The following is a 9,825-nucleotide window of genomic DNA, read 5'->3' on the forward strand; positions in this document are numbered from 1 at the left end:
TAGAACCGAAACACTCCTTCACCACCGGTAGGAACGCAAAAGAGTACAACCACTTCGGAAAATAGTTTGCCGGTTTCTTACAATGTTAAACATACACCTAATCTAAGATCCAGCCCGTTTACCCTTAGGCGTTTACCTTAGAGAAGACGAAATATACGTCTATAACTAGGCGAGCATAAACGTTTATAGTGGCTTTAATTGCAATAGCCCCGAACTGAAAATAACTCACATGCCCATCAACTGATGAATGTGATAAGATTGGATGAATCTCAAAATCATTATGCTGAAAGGTGCTAGACAGAAAAGAGCATATGTTATTTGATTCCATTTGTATAAAACTCTAGAAAGTACACACGAATCTGTAGCAACAGAAAGCAGATTTGATTGCCTATACTGGAGGGGTAGGAGGGAAGGGAAGGATTACAAGGAAACTTTTGGGAATGAAGGATATACTCACTAAATTGATTGAGGGTGATGGTTTCCTATATGTCCATATACGTACGACAGAATATAGCAAGTTTTATCTTTTAAATATGCACAGTTTACTGTATGTTATGTACATACCAATAAAATCATTTTTAAAAATTCCGCCAAGTATTGGGGCGCCTGGGTGGCTCGGTCGGTGAAGCGTCCGACTTCGGCTCAGGTCATGATCTCATGGTTTGTGAGGTCAAGCCCTGCATCGGGCTCTGTGCTGATGGCTCAGAGCGTGGAGCCTGCTTCTGCTTCTGTGTCTCCCTCTCTTTCTACCCCTCCCCTGCTCATGCTCTGTCTTTTCTCTCTCAAAAATAAATAAATGTTAAAATCCCACCAAATAGGGGCACCTGGGTGGCTTAGTTGGTTGAGTGTCTGACTTTAGCTCAGGTCAGGATTTCACAGTTTGTGAGTTTGAGCCCCGCGTGGGGCTCTGTGCTGACAGCTCAGAGCCTGGAGCCTGCTTCTGATTCTGTGTCTCCCTCTCTCTCTGCCCCTCCCCCACTCATCTTTTCTCTCAAAAATGAATAAACATTAAAAAAAAAATCCCACCAAATATTACAACAGGGGTGCCTGGCTGGCTTAGTCAGGAAAGCATGTAAGCTTTTTTTTTAGTTTATTTGTTTTGAGAGAGAGAGAGGATCCCCAGCAGCATTGCACTGTCAGTGCAGAGCCTGACTCGGGACTTGATCTCATGAACGATGAGATCATGGCCTGAGCCGAGATCAAGAGTCGGACGCTTAACCGGCTGAGCCATCCCGCACCCCAAAATATCCTTTTTAAGTGAGCCCAGTGTGGGGTTTGAACTCATGACCCTGAGATCAAGAGTTGCATGCTCTCCCGGGGCGCCTGGGTGGTTCAGTCTGTTAAGCATCTCACTCTTGATCTCAGGTCAGGTCCTCACCTCACGGTTTGCAAGTTCGAGCCCCGAGTTGGGTTCCATATTGGCAGTACAGAGCCTGCTTGGGATTCTCTCTCTCTCTCTCTCTCTGCCCTTCCCCTGTGCGTGCGCACTCTCTCTCTTTCTCACACGCAATACATAGACTTTAACAAAAATATTTCAACGTTCTTGTTCTCACTTTCATTACTCTTATCGTTGTTGCTGTTTTCTAAGCAGGAATACCGAGTACGGTCACGCTGGCTGTGAACAACACGATTCTGAGAGTGCAGCCCCAATAGACTGGGGTGCGAGCACCCCCTCCCCCCCTCCCCCCGGAGGTGCGCAGTGGGTATAATTGCCTTACTAACGAGCTGAGCATTACAGTGCGTTCATTTATTAGCCTCCCCGGTTTCTTTTTACGGGCGTTGCCTTTAAAAAAACTCATCTATGAGCTCTCTTTACATATGAAGGCTGGGAGAGTGTCCGTCAGACCAGTTACAAAGAAAATGCTCTCCGGCTTTGTGGTTTGGAGCTGAGTTTTGATGCTAGGGAACCAGTGACATCGACTTCTGATCTGATAAATGATTTCTTGGCAAACGCTGCCCCTTGAATTCCTTTCTTGGCCCCGAGGAGCACTTGTAATTTGGAAACGGGTTTGTTCAGCAACTTGGCTTTGCGATCTTTGTGCTGCGGGCTTACAGGCCGAAGGCATTAGGCTCCAATGGACATTCTGAGGGACTTACCAAAAAAAAAAAAAAAAAAAAAACCCAACTCAATAAAATAACTGCCAAGAGTGTTTCCTCTTTTCTCTTCTTCTTCTCTTCCTTTCATTTCACTTACGGTGATTACCATCATTTTCTGAGGGCTCACCCCCCGTCCGTGTGCCTGTGCCTGGCCCTGGGTTCTGGGCTTTGTATGTCATTTACATCTAATTCTTGGAACCCTTCAGTCTTGGTACCGTGGGCTCCATTTTTTCAGGTAAGGAAACTAAGTTTTTGAAGAAGTAAACGAAAAAAAAAATCTTATTCAGGATCACAGAGGGAGGAGGTGAGGGAAACTGAGTTTTGACTCACATTGGCCAGACTCCAAGATTCAGACTGCCTCTCACTTAGCCACCCCGGGTTTCCGTGAGCTGCTTATGAGCTCGTCTTTCTTTGTCTCAAAAGACCAAAGACAGAAACGGGCTTCATCTTTTTACCCCCGATAACGAACCTGAGATTTTTGTGCAGAGTAGGCTTGAGATCTAACCAGGCTGAACAGGGAAAATCACGGTCGGTGGGGGCTGGCGGGGGCGGAGGGGTGGGGCTGAGCAGGTGCTTCTGAAAGGTTTTCACTCCAGCTCTACCCACAAATATACATGGTGGATCGAAAAGTGATAAGGAAGTAGGCTCAGTTGGCCACACACCCCTTCAATCATCAGATGGTGTGCCGTTAACGCCATGAGCAGAGCCTCTCAACTGGGGCGCTCTTGACCTCTGGGGCCGGTTGTTCTGTGCGGTGGGGGCCGTCCTGTGGGTTACAGGCCGTTCAGCAGCATCCGTGGTCTCTACCCGCTAGACACCTTGTTGTGAAAGCCCAACACGTCTGCAGACATTGCCAGAAGTCCCCTGGGAGGAAGAATTGCCCCTGGTGAAGAACCGCTAGTCCATGATTAATAAAGGCTTCCGGTGACTTTCAGAGCTCCAAAGAAACATCTTTCGATTACAAGGCCAGTGGAAAACATGCTGGGACGTTTATTCCTCTCTCTCCCCTCCCTTAGCAGAACTTCCTAGTGGAAGCTAAATGTTTGGTGAGCACACTTAGAAGACTGAGAAATGTTTACTTAAACATGCGCTTGATTAAAAGAAAACATTTTTATCAGCCTTCGCTCATTGCAAATGCTACTTACCGAGCTCAGGATATTTGCCAATCTCAGTGCTAAGTCCCTGGATGCATGTTATCTCATTTAATACAGCTTTTTAAAGTAGACATAAACTTCACCCCATTTTTATCGATGAGGACACAGAGATTCGGGAAGATTAAATAACTGCTCCGAGGACACGCAGAGAAGCGGGCACAGGGGAGAACTTCACCCCAATTTGTTTTATGGCCGGGTTCATTCACCATGCTGATCTCCGAGGTCAGTATTCATTCACAGTAGTGCATTAAAAACATCTGAAAACAAAAAGAGGAAAATAAAGTCGTGGCTAATGTTGCCACTTAGCAGTTACCAGTGTCGACATTGTGTTGTGAATCCATCCAGTCTTTTTTTTTCTGAGCATTTAAAAACATATATACTCTGCGGGCACCTGGGCGGCTCAGTCGTTTAAGCGTCTGACTTGGGCTCAGGTCATGATCTCACAGTTCATGGGTTCGAGCCCCGCGTCCGGCTCTGTGCTGACAGCTTTGAGCCTGGAGCCTGTTTCGGATTCTGTGTGTGTGTGTCTCTCTCTCTGCTCCTCCCCCACTCCTGCTCTGTCTCTCTCTCTCTCAAAATTAAATAAACATTAAAAAAAATTTAAAAACATATGCACTCTAGAAAAGATGGGGCATGCTTTTCTTTTGACACTTGGGACTACTTTTCCATTACATTGTTCAATATTCTTCCCTAGCATCATTTAAAAGGACTATATCATATTGTAGGGGGGAACATTTAAACAATCTCCCGTTGTCAGAATTTCTGGTTGTATTTTTTCTCTGTCTCCCTCTCTCTCACCCTCCCTTCCTTCCCTCCCTTCCTTCTTTCCTTTTACGTGTCGTTTACCCAGGATGGAATGCTGGAGTCATAGTTGTCATTTATATATTTTTTTTAATGTTTATTTTTATTTTTGAGAGAGACAGAGACAGAATGCGAGTGGGTTCGGGGCAGAGAGAGAGGGAGACACAGAATCCAAAGCAGGCTCCAGGATCTGAGCTGTCAGCACAGAGCCAGACGCGGGACTCGAACTCACGAGCTGTGAGATCATGACCTGAGCCGAAGTCGGACACTCAACCCACTGAGCCCCCCGGGCGCCCCAGAGTGGTCATATTTTTCAGGCTCGTGATACATGCTGTCAAATTGCATTCCCATCAAAGGTTGTGTTAATGTATATTTTACCTGCGTTGTATAGAGGGGTATATTTGTTTCTTCCAAGAAACACAGGGCTTTTAACTTAAAACACATCTAACTTGCAGATATAACAGAGGAAATCATATTTGGTTTTTGTTACATTTCTTTGACTACTAGGGATTTTGAAATTTCTTTAGGAAACATACGAGACATTTACGCACTTAAAAGAAAGCAGTGGGGCTCCCGTACTGGTGAGAGACAGACTTCTGTAATATGGGGAATATCCAGACCCATTTCAAAGAAAAAAAATCCCGTAGACTCAGAATGTTACTATATGTATTTCATTATACAACGTAAACGCACAGCAACATGAGACCGCTCCTTATATTGGTAGTTCTTAAAGAACAACAAAAGCAAAGCCAGTTGACCAATTAATACAAACAAAACTAGGAAAACTGTCATACCCAAATTGGCAGCAATGATTTAACACGGTGGCTGGAAGACAGCAAGGAAGTGAACTCTTGCAATTTCTGCAGGCAGGACCGAGGCCACGGAGTCACCATGCTTTCTGTTGTCTTGTGCGGTGACTCAGCCCGCCCAGCACGTTTCTCCTTCGGAACCAGAGAGAAACAAAGCCTTCCTGGGACACGCATGCCATCTTGTTCGCGTTCAGCCTGCCTCCCCTTTCTTCCCATTCGACCCACAAATAAAGCTCAAATAGTACTCGGGGCCAGTAATTGTAAACCCAAGTTCAGGAGGAAGCAGGACGCGCAGTTAGAGTCTGGAAAGATTATTTTTAGATTATTTGCAAAAGGGAACGGGACACGCGCCCTGTTTTCTTACAGGCACCTCAAAAACCGTACTCGGTTCAACTCTGAAAGCCTGTAGAGGGAGGAGCGGCCACGCCGTGAGCAAGTGGGAGCCGCAATCCTCTTGTCTGTAAAATGCAGCAAACAGTATCTGTGTCATGGGATTCGAGCACATTGAGCGAGAATTAAAGCGCACAGGCCGCTGAAAACATGCAAACTATTATTAAAACATGTTCTCAGGGCCTCAGTCGGTTTCGGAGGAATTTTAAAATAACTTAGACTCTGTTGTCTTTACGGAAAAGAACGTTGCATTCTAAAACAGGAGGATGAGTTATATGGGGGGAGGGGGGAAGCTCCCAAGACAAAGATCCAATGTTCCATGATCCCCACTTTGCCCCTAGCCTAGGGCTAGCAGGACGGTTCTCCGCCGGGATTTATTTTATTGTCACTGGTACATTCAATCTGAGCCAAGAGAAGTCTTCTCGGTCTCCCCGATCAAAGAGTCAGATGCCTTGTGAGCAATTCTCCAACCAAAGGAATTATTGGCTTTTATGCAGCATAAACGCCAGGAACCTGATTCACAACTTTCTGTGTGAGGTCTGACTCCTACAGAAGGCTCCCCGTGGATCTTTCCTTTTTTTCCTGCCATCTGACTCCAGTATGGCATCCAAGCCTCCTCCTACCAGCAAACTTAAATCCCCACGACCCCAGCTAGCTGCAGGGAATTTACCTGCACATTTTGTTGCTGTTTCCTGTGTGTCTCTTGGAAACGTAAATGAATGATCCTTCTTTCTATCGTAGCCGGGTCAGGTAAGGACACATTGAGGCTTTCGCGTTCCCCCAGGGGCCCCCATCAGACCGCTTCTCTAATGCTGTGACTCACGGAGCATCACAACGAAACCCTGCCAGTTCTTCCAGACCTCTCTTTGAAAGCCTTGGGGAGCCTGTCTTTGTTATTATTATTATTATTGTTATTATTATTATCATTAATCGGGGTCCAATTTGCATACAATAAATCATAAGGATTCCAAGTATGCTTTTATGAGTTTCAACAAATGTAACCACCTTGTAACCACCTTGTAACCGCCGTCCTAATTGGTAGAGAACCTTCCACGGTGTTTGTACGATCCCTCATCCCTCTTTCCAGCAATAACCCGCCCGCCTCTGTGGTTTTGATTTCTAGCCCCATCGCTCAGACGTGCCAGCGTCAGAGCCTCATGAAAATGGAACCAGTCGAGATGTATACTCTTTGTGTCTGGCTTCTTTCAGTATCATAATGTTTTTGAGATTCATTCATTCTATTTGTGCACCCTTAGTTCAGTCTGAAATGATTCCCCGGGCCGTTGTGTGGATGTACAGCGCTTTGTGTATCTATTTGTCGCTGAAGGATAGTTATCATTTCTTTTCCAGTTTTTGGCTACTGTGAATAAGGCTCCGGTGGACGTATCTGTGTAACTCTTTTTGGAGGGCATGCATGTTTATTTTCCTTGGGGAAATACCTAGGAGTTGAATTCCTGGGTCATAGAGTAGGTATGTGTTTAATGTATGTATAAGAAACTGCCAGGGTGCCTGCACGGCTCAGTCGGTTAAACCTCTGGCTCTTGATTTCGGTTCTCACAGTTTGTGGGTTTGAGCCCCAGGTCAGGCTCTGTGCTGACAGCACGGAGCCTGCTTGGAATTCTCTCTCCCTCTGTCTCTGCCCCTCTCCTGCTCACTCTTTCTCTCTCAGAATAAATAAATAAACTTAAAACAAACACTTAAAAAAAAAAAAAAGAAAAGAAACTGCCAACTCTTCTCCAAAGCGGGGGGCTTACTCGGTTTTGAGGTTCCTGATCAAACTGTGTCTTCATTACTTGCTCTCTAATAGCACATAATTTATTTTGTTTTGTTTTTATTTGGGCAGATGGGTTGTCAAAAGATGCTGTATCTCTTTACCCCTGCCGACAGCCATACCCTTTGCGATATCATTCTGGTGAGGCCGTCCATCACGGGGTAAAGTCTGCCTGCCACTCCTGGAATATCAGTTGGATTCATGTCTTGCTGGTTTTTTTTTTTAAGTTTATTTATTTATTTTGAGACAGAAAGAGAGGGAGCACAAGGGGGGAGGGGCAGAGAGAAAGACAGAGAGAGAGAGAGAGAGAATCCCACTTGTGCAGAGATTCATGCGGGGCTCTATCTCATGAGCTGCGAGATGGTGAACCGAGCCGACATCAGATGCTCAACCGACTGGGCCACCCGGGCGCCCCCTCGTGTCTTGCTTTGACCAACAAAATGCAGTGGCAGTGAGCAGTTGAGGCCTCTGGAGGCCTCATCCATCCTATGCATATTTTGGAAGCCTGCTGCCGCCATATGCACAAGGTTGGCACAGCCGTTCTAGAGACTTCCATCCCAGTGGAAGCCATCACGGGCTGCCTACTCAACAGCCGGCAGATATCCTACCAGGTGAGAGAGCGTCGTCTCCACTGGTAGAGCTACCTACTCAACCCGCAGCTGACGACAGACGCATGGGTGAGCTCAGCTGTGAAGGGGACCCCTTGGTTAAGCCCACCGATCCATAAACAGTAAGAAATATTTATTATTTTAAGCCATTGAGTTTCAGGGTGATACACATCACACAGCCATACCTAACTGACACATTTCCATGAGGACAGATGTCTACCTCTTCTCTCCCATTCACTTGTGTGAACATGGTCAATTTAGCGAACATTTCTGAACCCAAAGATACCTTGAATTGTAATGATTATTTTACACAACTGTTTTGGAGATTAGACTTGTAACTGAAGGGAAAAACACAACAGTGCCTCGCTGATAGTAGGTACTCGCTAAATTCTTGCTACAGTAATAATAATGTTATTTATTTATTATTTTTAAAAATTTTTAATTTTTTTTTAATGTTTATTTACCTTTGAGAGAGTGAGAGAGTGAGCACAAGCAGGGGACGGGGAGAGAGAGAGGGAGACACAGAATCTGTAGCAGGCTCCAGGCTCTGAGCTGCCAGCATAGAGCCCGATGCCGGGCTCGAACCCACAAACCATGAGATCATGACCTGAGCCGAAGTCAGATGCCCAACCGACTGAGCCACCCAGGTGCCCCCCCCCCCGCCTTTTTTTTAAAAAAATCACTGTGTGCTCTTTTTGCCTTAACATATTTTCTTGTAGCAGAATCTTCTATGATTTTAGCAATAGAAGGGTCTGGACAGTCTCAAAACTTGTCCTTCCAGGTAGGAAGATGAATGTGTGTGTTTTTTTTTCCCACCAGACAGTTCGTAGTCACATGATAGCGTTGAGCTCTTCATTTTCATTGATTGAGAAAAACATAATGGCAAATGCATAATTATAAATTCCCAAGTGCTTTTGCAGTGGGCTTGTATTTCTGGAAATGACGATAGCATTGCCAATACCTTTCAAAGCTGGTGGGATCCAAAATATGAGCTGCAATTATTTACTTGACAGACATTACCTTGAGTGGATACCAAATCATGGGATCTTTAGAGTAATCTCCTATCTTTGCAAATTCATCAACTTCCACCACCACTGGGACTATGGCCCAAAGTTGGAAAGCACTGACCAAAGTCAACAGTGGCCTGTTCTACAGGGCCCTGGATAGACCAGGCTTTCCTCGGGCTTGCTTAATTCTGGCTCTTATCCTTCTAAATGCATCTATTACCACCCTCTCACTTATTCATTTTGCTCCATCCATGCTAGCTAGCCTTCTGGCTATTTCTTAACCGTGCAAAATTAGTTCTTTGCCCTTCTTTGCCTCTGCCTGTAAAGCTCATCTCTAAGGTCTTATATTCAGATTGATGCTCAAATATCGCCTCCTTAAAGAGGCCTCCTCGGTCCTCCTTCTGCTCCACTGCTGTCTTATTTCCTCTGGTTGTGTTTTCTTCATGCACTTTTCCAGTGTTATTTCAATGGTCTTTTTTTTTTTTTTTCTTTTTTTAAGCTGTACACCCAATGCAGGGCTTGAACTCATGACGCCAAGATCAAGAGTCACATGCTCCACTGACTGAGCCAGCCAGGTGCCCCTCAGTGGCTTAGTTCTTGGTCTTTGTCTTGACTGTTTGACCCCGCTACACTGCAAGCCTCATCAGAAAAGGTAAACTCTGAGTGATGCCCCACACGACGGCATTTAGTAAATTTTATTTAAAATTTTGTTTAACGTTTATTTATTATTGCGAGACGGAGAGAGAGACAGGGCACGAGCAGGGGGGGGTGGAGAGAGGGGGAAACACAGAATCGGAAGCCGGCTCCAGGCTGCAAGCCATCAGCACAGAGCCCGACGCGGGGCTCGAACTCACGGACCGCGAGATCGTGACCCGAGCTGAAGTCGGACGCTCAATCGACTGAGCCACCCAGGCGCCCCAGGAAATTTTAATGAATGAATCTTATTTTACAGACGAGGACCCTGATGTCCAGAGAGAAAGAGGACAGCCGACGTCACATAGCCTGTTAGGGGGTTAACATCTAGGTTTCTAAATCACTTGGTAATGCTTGTCCAACCTGAATTGGTGAGGTTTCAGGTTGGATGCAAGACAAACAGCAATTTTAATGGTGTAAATGCGGTAGAAAATGATTTTTCTTTCAGATCGAAGCTTAAAGGTAAGCAGTCGTTCTGGGTATCGCTGAGTAAAA

Source organism: Puma concolor, chromosome A3 (assembly GCF_028749965.1).
Source record: "Puma concolor isolate L17-30 chromosome A3, mPumCon1.1.hap2, whole genome shotgun sequence".
NCBI lineage: Eukaryota > Metazoa > Chordata > Mammalia > Carnivora > Felidae > Puma > Puma concolor.